Source organism: Cricetulus griseus, chromosome 2, assembly GCF_003668045.3.
Source record: "Cricetulus griseus strain 17A/GY chromosome 2, alternate assembly CriGri-PICRH-1.0, whole genome shotgun sequence".
NCBI classification, from domain to species: Eukaryota; Metazoa; Chordata; class Mammalia; order Rodentia; family Cricetidae; genus Cricetulus; species Cricetulus griseus.
This window is the reverse complement of record NC_048595.1, coordinates 274,918,203-274,932,713: the sequence shown is the minus strand read 5'-3', so window position 1 is coordinate 274,932,713 and position 14,511 is coordinate 274,918,203. Positions and strand designations below refer to the sequence as shown.

Sequence of the window (14,511 nt, the reverse complement as noted above, 5' to 3'; positions counted from 1 at the left end):
AAACAAATAGGAAAATGCAGTTGGATGTAAAGAAATGATGCATAGTCTGTTAAGGACATCTTCTGCCTTTGTGCAAGCACACAGTTCATGCGCACAGACCTCCATATACACACACAGGTGGGTAAGCTGACTCATGAACGTATGGGTGTGGATGCACTCTTTCTTGTACTCTTTCTCCTTTGGCTTTTTAACATGGAGAAATAGGAAAGTTTTAGATGTTTTATTCTTTGGAAGGAGTAAGAATGACTTAATGTTTTTCTACTGGGGGGTAAGTCAGGCTGGACAAAGAGTTCATACTAGAGGTCATTTTCATTCCTGGCCTACAATGACAGGCTGACTTGCTTAAGGGTTTCAAGTGAGACTTAGTTTCTGTGTTGTAGACGGTGTGTGTGTGTGTGTGTGTGTGTGTGTGTGTGTGTGTGTGTGTGTGTCACAGTGCTGCCTGTCTGCCTCAGCAGGTAATGTATATTTATAAAGCTTCCTTTTAGGGTGTTCTGTCTAAGCTAGTATCTTAGCTTTTTATAACCCTGCAGGACACTTCTTTTTCCCTTTGTGTTGACTGTGGTACCAAGAGACATGGCTATACATATTTTCTCCTTGATCTTCAATGTCCTCTGGCAAGCTCCACATCTCTTCAAGACCCACTTGAAAATCCCCCTCTTTAAATTCTACTCCATTCTTGCCCGAGAAACTTCCTTTCTGAGTCGTAACAGTACTCTGCCAAGTTTAGACTGTGCCGCCCTCAGTGTGGATGCATCCACCATGCCCTGGAATACCCTGAAATGTTGCTTCTGGATGCTTTTAAGTTTTTTTCTTATGTCTGTGCTTTGTGTTGTGCTGATTAGAATGGAAGCTCCCGGGGCAGAGGCTGGCTTTGATCTTTATTTTCTTGAGCTTTTTAGAATTAATTTTATCCAGTGGCATGCAGAGTGGCCTTCCGTGGAGGCTGCACTGTGATAGTTAAGTGGAGAACATGGGGCTTCAGGGCTTAGACTGGCATCTTTAGTGAGTTCTGAATGGCTGTTTGGAGCCAACCTTACCAGCTGTGTTATACCCAGCAGTCTCTAGGGGTGCTTCTAGGATTTAGTTCTGAAGGTTCAAGAACACTGGTGATTTAGTGGGTTTGAGATAGGGTGCAAGAAACCTGAATTTTAGGAAGTGAACCAGGTAATATACATGCAGCTGCTCAAGGGCTGTTCTTTGAGAAATAGTGATGTACATATTGTGACACCACTTCTGTCCCATACCCATGAATGGCTTTTGGTGGAAAGGAATATTGCTGTTAAGGAATGTAAGATTTTGAGGGTGTTGTTGCTGTTCTTCTTCTGGAAGGAGATGGGAGACAAGGTGGAGGATTTTCTAGAAGAAACATCTGTTTAGCTGGGCATGGTGCTACATGCCATTGCTCTCAGCACTGGGGAAGTAGAAGCACCAGTATCAGAAGTTCTAGGCCAGTTTTAGCTATATAGGGAATTTGAACCAGCCTGAGCTGCATGAAACACTCAAAAAGCAAAAACACACAACAACAAAAACCCAAACAAATCATCTGTTTAAATCATTATCATGTTAGCCAATTTCAGCTGAACACTGGGCTATCACATCAGAAAGGTCAGGATAAAGATAGATGGTTTCTCAAGCCACAGTGGTCTAAAGCACTGGCTGAGCCACCACTCAGTTTGTCCTTACTCCAGGATCGGTTTTCATAGGCTTCACGATCTGATCCTCAAGAGACAATTAGGAAGCTGGGCAGTGGTGGTGCACGACTTATTCCCAGCACTCGGGAGGCAGAGGCAGGTGGATCTCTGTGAGTTCGAGACCAGCCTGGTCTACAAGAGCTAGTTCCAGGACAGTCTCCAAAGCCACAGAGAAACCCTGTCTTGAAAAACCAAAGAGAGAGAGAGAGGGAGACAGAGAGAGAGAGAGAGAGAGAGAGAGAGAGAGAGAGAGAGAGAGAGAGAGAGAATTAGAGAAGTGTCTGGAAAGCAAATGGAAAAAGTGCCACTGGCAGCAGATGGCACATTGGTTGCAAAAGTAACCCATGGCAGTCAAAACGTAAAAACTAAAAATCAGACAGAAGACATTAAGAAATCAGAAACAAGGCATTTAGAAGGCAGAACAAAAAAGTAGACAAGGTAGAGCCACTGAAGAATGAAGGGACCAGCAAAAGTAAAAAGGTGACCTTGAGTTGGCTTCAGTAGCTAGCAGTGATCTGTTGCTCCAGCAGATGCTGTATTCCCAGAGCTTAACGGAGGTGTGGCTCATGCGAGCGGCTCTATAGCAATCTTGTAGTAAATTGAAATAACCAGATAAGTAAACAAATACATGGGTTTTAGATGGTCATCTATGTCCACATTCAAGACCCTGAGAGATGCATGACTAAAAAGACAGGCAAGTACTTTTTCCATTTTAGGTCATATAGTCTCAAATATTTTAGTATATGAATGCTTAGTACCTTGTTCATTCTTAGTTGCTCACTGGTGTTGCTATTCTCCCACCTGCCTTTTTCATGTTTAAATTGTCATAAAATACATAGGCTATTTTTTTTTTTTGGATTACAAATCCCCATACATGTAGTTCTAACATTAAGGAATTTTGAGTCATTGTTCAATATTCAGCATACCTCACACAGATAGCTTATTTTAAAGTCTTCAATAAAGTTCAGGTAAATTTTTTGCATATAGATCTGAAGAGGTCTCTTTTTACATAGCTAACGTTGGATCATATTTTATGTGACTAATTATCCTATAGTAGAGCATAATGATTTCCCTGGAGCATGGTACATCTATTAAAAGTAGATCTTTAGCATACATACTAATTAAGAAAATGCACACTAGTGCTAGCCCATACATAAGCTCCACATAGCAAAGAAAACCAAGGGTGGCCTTGAATCCTTAGGCTCAAGTGATTCACTGTCTCAACCTCTTGAGGTACTGGAGCTACAGGTGTGTGCCACCACACCTGGCTGAAAAACCGCTTCCAATATTGTGTAAAATAGGCTAAATTGCTTTGAGTAACTCTGCACTTTGTTGCGGAATCGTGTTGTCAAGTGGTTCTAGAACTTGGAATTTATTTTAGTCAGAGAGAGGAAGGAAGAGGTGACAAGTCTTTTACTGTAGGCATACATCAGGTCCTAGTGAGAACCTGAAATAGGCAGAATGTTTTCCTTCCAGGAACATGCTACCAATTAGACGTGAATCAATTAGCTGGTCAGGAAAGACCCAGTTATTTAGCTCTAGGTCTCACATTGTTTTATTTCACTTTATTTAAAGCTATATGTTCAAACTTGCCTCATTCTTGAGTCATTCCTATTCCTTTCTGATTGGAAACCACAACCACACCTAAGAACAACTTAAATACCTGGTCTGATTCTTTCAATGGTCTAGGAATGATGCAGAAAGAACAGTGGCTTTTGTGTTGTTTGTATTCGCAGGAAGTATGCAACCTAGTATCAGTGATTTATGTACAAAGGAACTCAAGATACTCAAAGTCAGAACAGAAGGCAGAAAACAAGTGCAAGTTCATAGGTAAAGGTCAAGAGCAGTTACAGGAAGGAAGCAGACAAGATTTTATGAACACTATGGGCCTTCATGTATGGTTAACATCTTTGGAAGGAAAAACAAAGACTGGGAGTGGCATCCCTGGGAGGGTGAATATTACAGATAAAATTAGGTCCACCTTACAGGGATGAGTAAGAGATGGGTATTGATGAAGTTTTCAGAGCATCATTCACAGGGGCTGTCCTATAAATGATGGTTTCTGCAGTGAACAGCATCGTGGTCCTGAATGAAAAAACGTATGCAGGGCTTTGCTCAGCATAGGCTGGACTACTGGATATGCTGGTGGATCCTCAGTGAAGGTTATTGAACTAAAAGAGCCTGAATGCCTCTGAATTTGGTGCCACTAGGATTGTATTTTTCTTGGAAAGAGAAAGATGAGGAAGACACTTTTGAATGACAGAGTGACTAGAAATTTGGAGAGTAAGGATAAACTAGCAGTACCCAGGATTAAATGAATTGAGATGTTACTGGGCTTCAGATGTGTTTAAAATGATTCATTATAGCTATCCAAGAAAAGTCTGAGTAATACATCAAACTGGCGCTCTTGGGGACGATGCAAGACTCATGCCAAGCCAGACCTAGCATCGACTTTCACCTGAGTCTGTATTTTTTTTTGTTGTTTCTGCCTTACACAGAGGCCTAATTTCTCTGGTTTCTTGTATAATAATTAAGCTATTAAATGAACATTCCAGCATCAAAATTTTGCTGTGTGTGTCTGTCTCTGTCACCTGCTCTCCACTTGCATGTTGACAAATATACATTTGTGGATTGGTCCTGGACTTGGGTTCTCTCCTGTGTTGATCACAGATGTTTACTTTTGGTTTGTAGTTCCCTTTAGTTCTAGTTCATGAAGGCTTGTTAACATTGTAGTTGGAGCAGGGTAAGGGCCAAGTAACAAGGATGGAATTCTGAAGATGAACATGGAATTCCATCCATCCATCCATCCATCCATCCATCCATCCATCCATCCATCCATCCATGGTTTATTGCATGCTGACGAGGTGAGGCACCTCTTTAGTGTGGTTTTCCTATAGGGTCCTGCTTTCATTGCTTCTGTCTTTCTTCTGTCAACCTCTTTGCAAAGGTTTACAATTTCTGCATGACAGCTGATTGTCCCCAGGGGTAATAGCGAGGCCTTTGATAGTGTTAGCAGCAGCTGGTTTTATTTTTGGTTTTTGTCAGGTGTTTGTAAGTTGAGAACCGCCTGTATTCAATATGATTTGGTGGTGTATATGGCCTCCCATGGAAGTAATGGATGTGGCAAAATAAGGGGTAAAATGAACAGTCTTTAGCATCACATTCTTCTATAAACTTTAAAAACGTGGGTGTGGATGAATGACTGTGAGAAGATGACTATGCTGCAGAACATTCAATCTCATTTCAGGTAGATTGGAGTTTTGCTTGGTTTAGAGATCTGGTCACTGATGAATTCTGTTATGGAATAGTAATGGTTCTACGGAATTTACAGGTTGATACACTTGGGAGGTTTTATTTTGGCGCCTACCAGATTACTGTAAGTCAGTTGTTTGTGTCAGGGTTATAATTTATCTCACCAGCAATATTGTCATATACAGAAAAGATCTGCCTTGTATCAGTTTGTTTAAAAATTTCCTTCTATATGCTAGTTCTTGCTCACATGTGTGCCTTTGAAATAGTTAACTATAATCCTTAGCTTCAGTCTTGTTAAAAACATTTACTTTTTTAATAATTTCCATATTTTAGTTTTAATGGGCACACAAATTTGATTGAATACAATGTTCAAAGATTTCAAAAATGTTTCATTTCTGAGTGTTTTACTTTTCTCAAAAGTTTGTTTGTGAAATACTGTGAATATTTTTAATTATACACAATCCCTATCTTATTCCCAAGTATTTTCCCATTTTTATCAAATTTGTATCATAGTAAAAAATTTCACCTCATCATTTTGCTTTTCATTAAAAACATGTTGGTGACTTTTCTTTATTAGTTATTTTCATTTTCTAATTTATTTATTTCTCAGTTACTTTTGAAGAAGTTTCTTTGAATTCTGTTTATTCCAAATATTCTTTAATATTCTTTAAACTATTTTTATTGCACTAGTATACTGGTTCTCTTTCTCTCTCTTTCTCTCTCTCTATCTCTCTCTCTCTTCTCTCCCTCTCTCTCTCTCTCTGTGTGTGTGTGTGTGTGTGTGCAGACATGAGGATGTGTACACACACACACACACACACACACACACACACACACACACACACACACACACACAAATAGAAGTGAGAAGGTCAGAGGATAACTTGTGTGAGACGGCTCTCTCCTTCCACCTGAGGGTCTCTGAGGATTAAATACAGGTGACAGTATTTAACCCCTAAGCCATCTTGCTGGCCCCTAAATATTAATTCTTATTATTTGAACTTAGTTTTACTATCAGTATGATGGGTTTGTTATTTTTTCTGTTATTCACAGGTTTTTATAGTGTTAGCTTAGTTTTTGAGTCATTTGTTTGGGGCTAGCTTTCCATTAGTGTTTTTAGTGTTCTGTAAGTAGTCATAAAGGCAGTATGGGCCCCCAGTTTTCAACATTTAAGTGGATACTTGGTCTTCAGGAAGAATGATAGAATGCTCATGCTATTCATTGTCAGATAATCATGATTTTACTATCTAGGGATGCTAATTTATCATATATTTACAGGTTAAATGCTATTATTGACTGAGAGTTTGGGTGGTAGATGAAAACTATATCCAAGAATTTCTGTATTAGGTGTGGGGGTGCATGCTGCAGTCAGCACTCTAGAGGGTGAATTTCTGACCAGTTTGAGCTATATAGGGAGATCATGACTTGAGAAGACAAACAACAGAACTCTCCATTTCTATTTACAGTGAATCTGACTGGTAAATTAAGAAATATACATTTCGTATTTATTAAGTGTTTAAAAGCAGTCCATGTTTGGGAATTATTTTTTCCATGTGCTGTTAAGCATTTATGATACTACCTCTGAGGCTCATAGTCTATTATGTAAATGGGAAGTGCTTCTGGAACTTATAATGCACTTCAGCATTTTGTTTTTAATTGGTTCAACTGACTTAAAAAAAAAACAATCTTGTTAAAATAACCTGTTACCTGATACAGTTTATTGATAGCTGAACACTATATTTGTCAACTCTGACTTAGGGATGAGAATTCAATATACTCTCCGGTCTTCCATATAGGAGAGGAAACATTTGGAAAGGTAATGAAAGATTGGTTTTCCTCAAGTGATTTTGAAACATGGTCTGTATTAGAACATGATAATCAAGCAAGCAAAACCATCCACATGGTTATTGAGAATGTTTAGCTTAGTTGATATTAATAGTCATGTTGGAAGAGTATTCCTGCTTACAGTCCATGTGACATACCAGCCTAGTGTTAACTTGGATCCAAAGATGAAAATATGGGTTGCCTATGGTTACTTAACTGATAAAACATAGCGTGAGGGTGCTGGGTAGCATGTCTGAAACACGTAGGCTGAGAAGAGTTTGGGGATGGAGAACATAAACCACTCCTACAGAGTGTTGTAGGTATGGTTGATGCTTACTTAGTAGTGAAAGCTCAAGAGTGAAGTTCTGGATCCTTCAGTTCTGTTTCTCTTGGGTAAGAAAGGGCTGTTCATTTCAGACTCTGGTCATGCACCCAGTTGCGTTGGGTTGCCTTATTTTCTTTTGGAAGGAATATGTGAACGGAATCTGGATCAAGTTAGATTTCTACCCTAGCACACTGATAGGAAATTATTATTATTATTATTATTATTATTATTATTATTATTATTTGTGTGTGAGTATGTAATAATGTGTGAAATGAAATATCACATTCGTAGACTGTATTTCTCAGTGCTTTTTAAAGTTTGATGTTCTATTGTTCACATTTCTAGGGAAATACATAATTTAAAGGAAGTGTATGTGACACTGAAACCTTTTTCTCAGCCAGTTTTTTTTTTTTTTTTTTTTTTTTTTTTTTTCAGATCGCTAGTTACGGAGTTTTCTGAAAATGTCTCTTAAGGGGATGGGTGAATATATTGAAGGTGATTAGTTCAACACATGAAAAGCAGAAGTGGGGACATATGCCCCTATTTCATTTATTTAATTTTCTCTGTCATTTGGGGGTACTCATCAAACACTAGTTGAAATTGAGGTAGAAGAGTAGAGTTTGTAAGTCTAAAAACTACCAGAAATTCAAGTCTTATCCTGATAGCGCGTTTTGTCTCTGTTTGTAGCTCTCTGTGAGTGAATTTGCCCTTCTTCTCACTGTGTTAGCTCCATGCAGGTGTTCTCTCTCCTGCCTTACACATGTAGCAAAATGACTGATGATGTTTAGGCCACTTCCAGATTGCAAATTGCTACTGTGCTATTCTACATTAGCCCTGGCATTTCTTACTTCATTTCGTTTCAGTAAAATGGGGAGAGAAAAAATCTATGGGAGATGAGTGTCATGGACTTTAAGCAGACATTAAATATTATAGAACTTTTATAAAGAAATCTGAGTCTGAAAAAGTTCCCACCACACTGGTTCTCCACCTTCTAGCAAATTTTGAAATCAGTTATCAAAGTCAGTGAGTGAATGCTGGGAGCAGGGCTGATTTTATGAAGTCTCTTTGTTGATTGACACTGTGTCCCAGAAATTATGTTTCAGGTTTTCTGAATTCACTCTTGGCATGAAAGCTCTTGAGCCTGGAGTATTGTTATCTTTATCAATGGAGAAGAACACTTACTCAATGGCAAGGGTGGCTTTGGGGAAATTGTGCTTGCTCTCTGGCCCTAGAGAAGTTGATTTTCTATTTTTTATTAATTTTTTAATTTTGGAAACAATCTTACTTTACATATCAATCCAAGTTCCCTCTCCCTCCCATCCTCCCATGCCCACCACAGACCACCCCCATCCCATCCCTCATCCACTCCCCAGGGAGGGTGAGGCTTTCCATGGGGGATCATCAAAGTTTGTCACATCATTTGGGGGAGTGCCTAGGCCCTCCTCTGTGTATCTGGGCTGAGAGAGTATCCCACCATGGGGAATGGGCTCCCAAAGTCCATTTGTGCACTAGAGATAAATACTGGTTCCACTGTCAGAGGTCCCATATACTGCCCAGGCCTCTTAACTGAAGTTGGTTTTCAAATTATTGCTTCGAGCTTCCTTAATGTGTTGGAGCATGATGGTTAATATCCAAAGTTTTATCCTTTGTCTGGGTGATGTATTGCACAGTCTTTTAACTTATTTATTACAAAATAGAAACGTTGGGAAAAGACCCAGATCTTTCCTGCTCTCATGAAGGGAGTATTAGAAGGTCAATGTAACTTTGGTCGATCAGCAGTTGGATGTTCTAACTTTTCTGTCCTCATTGACAACACCCTGCCTCATCACACATATTTGTTATTTTTTCACCAGTCTTCCACGTGTATGTGCACTCTGTTTGCATCACTTAGTCAAAAGATGGAAATGCCTGTTTCCTATCTAGGGCCTCTAGATAGGGTTCTCAGAAGGTCTTGAACCACTGGATTGTTGACAGGGTGGAGCCATTGAAATAGAGTGAGTCTGTTTAAACAGATGCCAGATTCATCACTTTTAGGTGCATTGTTACTAGTAATTATGAAAATAGACATACTGTTGGTGGTGAGAAAAAACTGGTGTACAGCAGTTATTCCTGGGTGTTTTTGGAGGCATTAAGATCAAAGAAACAAAGTTACTATGAAAACAAAATCATGACTGAAAAAGGGTGATCTAAGGCTGGGTTCAGTGAATAAAGTGATGGTTGCACAAGTGTGAGGTTGTGAGTTCAACTCTCTAGCATTGAAATAAAGGCTGAGCATGGAAGCATGCTCTGGAAACCCCAGAGCTGGTAGAGTGGGGTCAGATGGATCCCTGGGGCTCCCTGACTTGTCCTTCTAGCTAAAACAGTGATCTCAAGGTTCATTGAAAGACCCTGCTTGAAAAAGTTTTAAGTGGAGAGGGGAGGGGAGGGGTGGGGAGGGAGGGAGGGAGGGGGGAAGAGAGGGAGGGAGGGAAAGAGGGAGGGAGGGAGAGAGGGAGAGAAAGAAGACACCTGATAGGGATTTCTGACTTCCACAGGTGCATACATGGGTGAGCACACATGTCCACATACACATTTATACACTACCTACAAACAGAAAGAACAAAAGAAAGAAAAGAAAAAGAGTGAATTTTGTCAACTTGGATGACTGATTAACATATTGAAAGAGTTTGGTTTGCTTAAAAGTTCATCCAGTATGAATCCAGTACTCATTTACAGTGTGACACATGATAGCATAACTACATACCATGATACACTCCACTTGATTTGTCTAGGGTTGACCATTTTGAGTTTTGTAGACTGAAGTTATGCATTTGGATACAGGATACTTTATTGTGATAGAGGGATATCACATTTTCATTTCTGCTCTCTGGTGACATCAACCTTGATTACTTGGTTGAGATAGAGGCTGCCAGGTTTTTTCCACCATAAAGCTATTACTCCCCCCCCCACCTCTCCTGAACTCTGCTTTAATTGGGTAAAAATTATGCTTTCTCTCTTTAAGTATGCATGTAGGGTGGGGGAGAGATATTTATCAATACATTTTATTGGTTGATTGATTTCAAACTGGACTCATGGGTATCTATTTTATTCTTTGGGTTATCATTCGATGCCATCATCATTTATCTTACAGCCCTTAAGTATTTTCTTTTCCTCTTTCCTTCTCTGTCTGTCTCTCTGTCTCTGTCTCTGTCTCTGTCTCTGTCTCTGTCTCTGTCTCTCTCTCTCTCTCTCTCTCTCTCTCTCTCTCTCTCTCTCTCTCTCTCTCTGTTTTCTTTTTTCACACAAGGTTTCATCACTGTTTGGCCAGACTGAAACTCTGTATGTAGTCCAGGCTGCCCTTTAACTCACAAGATCCTTCTGCCTCTGCCTCCCAAGTACCGGGATTACAGGTGTGCAACACCATACTCCACAAAGTTTGGCACAGCAGATATTACCTATGAACTGCTTCTCCTTTCTCTACATGCCTATGCTCTCATTATTCAAACATGGAGATCCCATGTTTTCACCCATTTTCATAGTTATATTGTAATGTATGCACTGTGGGTTGAGAAGTTATAATATGTAACTTCTTGTCAGCAGATTGGTGAATTTACCTGAGAAATTGAGACTCAAGATTATGAGGAGGTGTGACTAGGACCAGAAGCAGATGTCCAGGTAGGAAACTCAAACTTGCTTTCCTTAACTCCTTTGAGCTTGTTTTAGCAGAAGTTGAGATGCTAAGAGGGGGAAGGGTGATGGTAGAGATACTGTTTGTGAAAGGAAATCACACTGTTTCTTTTTCGGATTCTGTTACTGAGCTCCCAAACATAGGTGAGCTTTGAAATGAGGTCCAAAAAGAACTTGTAGACATGTATGTATATTTGAAAATGGATTCTAGACATGATTTTGGTTCTTGAAAGCTATTCAAAAAGTAATTATAACAATATAAATAGTATTTAGGTTTATTATGCCAGAGGTTACACCTACCAGTTATGAGATGTTTGACATGTATCTCAGTATGCTTATTAAATGTGGATTTATTAATATTTTACATTTCTCGAAAACTTCCCTGGATGTTATGAGGTCATAAACACCTTCTACTAGAAGGCTGGGGGAAGCTCATGTATCATGTATATGCTCACAACTTGGCATATGGATGTTAGAAAAGTGAGAATCAGTTCAACAGCTGCTTTTATGGTGCTGATGCTGTGAAGTTAAGAAACAGGAAGTCAAGAGAAAATCTGAAATGCAAGTGCAGTTAGTACTCACAGTGATTCTTACCTCTGCCATAGAAGTGTAACAGCGGGATGGTGCTTCCATGTAAACCACAGAGGTGTCAGCTGCATGGCAACCTCTTGTCTACCAGAGGGAATGGGTACACAAATGCATTTACAGCACTGTGCTGGCAGGTGGGGGGTGGCGTTTGTGGGGAGGGAAGTTGAGCACTTTGAGTCCTGCTTGTGTGTGTGTGCGTGCGTGCGTGCGTGCGTGCGTGCGTGCGTGTGTGTGTGTGTGTGTGTGTGTGTGTGTGTGTGTGTGTGTGTGTGTGTGTGTGATAGGAGACTGCAGATGGCCACTAAGGTCATCCACTCTCCTTTGCCTCTCCTCTCTTCCCATTAAGGGAACAATGAGGGGAAGCTTAGGCAGGCTACTGCAAGAGAACTGCCCTTCTTCTCTCTAGCAATGCTAGCATGGGTACTACTTCTCTGGGTGTTTGTGTGTGTGTGTGTGGGGGGGGGCATTTGGCTGCTGATCTCCAGTCTCATTCTGGAGAGCACTGTGGCATTATATACACAGGGGCTGCTGACCACTGAGTTTGGTTTTCCCCTTTGGGGGAAGCGGCAGGCCAAGTGCCCATGGAGTGAGCATTCCTGTCCATGCTCTCCCAGCCTCTTCACATAACTCAGATATCAGTTCTTCTCTCAGTGGGTCTCACAGCCACACCCATCCCTAGAAGTCTCAGATGCCCTTTGCTTCCTTTCTTCGTCAGGATAGATGGTACCACACCTTCACTATTTACCTGTCTATATTCTGGTGGAGCAACCTTTGTCCTACTTTCTCCAGTCCAGGAGATAAAGGAGGGATATTCTGCTCTTTCCTAGTTGCTATGAGAATAATCCTTAAGAAATCCCAGACTACTTTTGTTCCATGGAAAACTTGAGCTTGAATATTGATTATCATTTCCACTGGGTTCAGAGGTTTGAGATTAAAATGAGATCCTATTCTGTACAGAATTTTTTTGGGGGGAGTGGGTGGGTAAGACAATCACACTGTGTAGCTCAAGTTGGACTGGAATTTGAAATCTTTTGAAATCCTCCTTCCTCGTCATCTCAAGTGCTAGGAGTGTGTAGCACCACTCCTAGCCTTCTAAAATTTAATATCTGGCCAGAATCTTGGATGGCTCCAGGGTTAGAAAGAGCTGAGGTGAGGCTGAAAGGGGGTGACAGTGTGCTCCGAGAATACTTGTGCAAGAGCCAGATGGTGTTTTCACATCTCTCTTGAAGGTGCTTGCTAGTAGGTTCACAAACAGAAATGGCCCAATCTAGTATTGTTTCTGTTGTGAACATTCTCATTGGATTCACTTGAAAAAGAGATGAGTTCTCAGTGGTAAAGTGTCTTACATGCAAGTACAAGAACCTGAGTTTGGATTCCAGAACCATGTAAGTGCAGAGTGTGCCAAGGAAGCTAGAAACAGTGGCTTTCCTGAGCCAGCTGCCTACAAGACTAGCCTTATGGGAAAGCTTGAGGTGTGGTTAAGATTCACCTCCATGTGCACACAGCTGCAACCATCCACACACCTGCATCCACACACATGTCAACATGCTTGCATACATTCAAACAGATATAGTACATGCACATATATATGAAAAGAAGAAGGAAAAGCCAGGGATGGTGGCATACACCTGTAATCCCAGTACTGGGGAGGGGGAGGTAGAAGAATCCCTGAAGCTTATTGGACATCCAGTCTTGTTGAATTGTGAGCTCTGGTTTCAATGAGAGACCCTGCCTCAAACACTAAGTGGTGAAGACACTAGCATCAACCCATGGCCTCTGTGTGTGTATACACACATGTGCATACATGCATGAACATATATACACACATACAACACATATACAAATAACTAAAGATAAGTAAAAAAGAAATTTGTTGCAATAGGCCATTTATACACATATCATTTATTTCATTTATTAATTCATTTGTCCAAGTATTTTGGTTAACTATTGTTTGCTGGCCAAGACACACACACACACACAAAAAGACAAAATATATACCTGCTCCTAATTAATGTACTATAAGTAAGAACCGAATACTACAAACACAACAACAGTAACCCATAACACAATATGAAATGAGCTATATGAGGGTCAAAGCATCCATTAAACCTAGCTGTGCCAAGAAAGTAATGCCTTAGCTTTGCTTGAGGGCTTTGACAGGGACACTAATGCCTGAGTTATATTTTGCAGGATGCATGGGAATTTGATAGATAGTAGGAGAAGGGCATTCTAGAGGTACAGAATGCTGGCACGCAGAGCATAGAGACAGGGAAACAGCAAGCACTGCCCAGGGTAAGCAGCATATCTGCTTATGGTTTGGTTGCAGGACAGGTAGAGAAAGAATGGATGGAGTCACAAGGGAAGAGTCTTGAGGAAGAGCATGGCTGTGACTCTGTCTATCAGGGGATGCCATAATGGTGGATGTGACCTCTATCCTGTAGGTAAGGAATATCCTGTAGGTAAGACATGCTCATATTTGGATTTTACATAGACCTTGTAAGGCAACACCATGAGAACATGAATTAGAGGAATTCGGTAGTATATGGATTTGGGATTTGGGAGACATAGCATGCAGACCATTACAATCTTCCTGCAAAGAAAGATAAAACTTAAGGCCTGGGCTAATGCTGTGGTGTCAAGAGTAATGTATACAGGACGGACTGTCACTCTCAGCAAACAGCACTGAGTGACTCAGTCAGTGTGAAGAGCATGGGAGAGGAGGTAGTCCCTAGGATTACAGCTTGGCTGACAGGGAAGTGAAGTGGTGAGACTGCACGAGATGGGGAAGACAGGCAGCCCTTTGAGGAAAGCAGTGACCCACATTGTACATTTGCCGAATTTGTGGTCTTACAGTCTGTGGGAAGGTGCAGCTTTGCAATCAAATGACCTGATTTTCCACTTTACTTCCCCAACTGCTTACTGGCGTGCCCGTACCTCTGTTACTTTACCTCGGGTAACCTCCGTTTCCTGTTCTGCAAAGTAGGGGTGACACTGACTTGCAGGCAGCTTGTGAGAGGTGAAAGCGACAGTTTATACCGATTTCTGGACTCAAAGCCCATTCTTCCTCCAAGAGCAGATTCTTGTTACCACAGTGTCTTCAGGTGCATCCCAAGCCCAAGAACCCAGCAGAGAGGCTGAAAAAAAGACTTTACAATCCAGCGA

At 40.8% G+C, this 14,511-nt stretch overlaps 1 protein-coding gene across 1 annotated transcript in view; it reads left to right on the top strand.

Moving 5' to 3' along the window:
- Positions 1–10,714: 10,714 nt before the first annotated feature.
- LOC100757586 (40S ribosomal protein S26) overlaps positions 10,715–14,511 on the top strand; it is a 74,369-nt gene continuing 70,572 nt past the window's right edge. The window contains exon 1 of the mRNA XM_035440382.1: positions 10,715–10,749. The gene's annotated coding sequence lies outside the window, so the exon portion shown is untranslated. The remainder of the gene's footprint in view (positions 10,750–14,511) is intronic.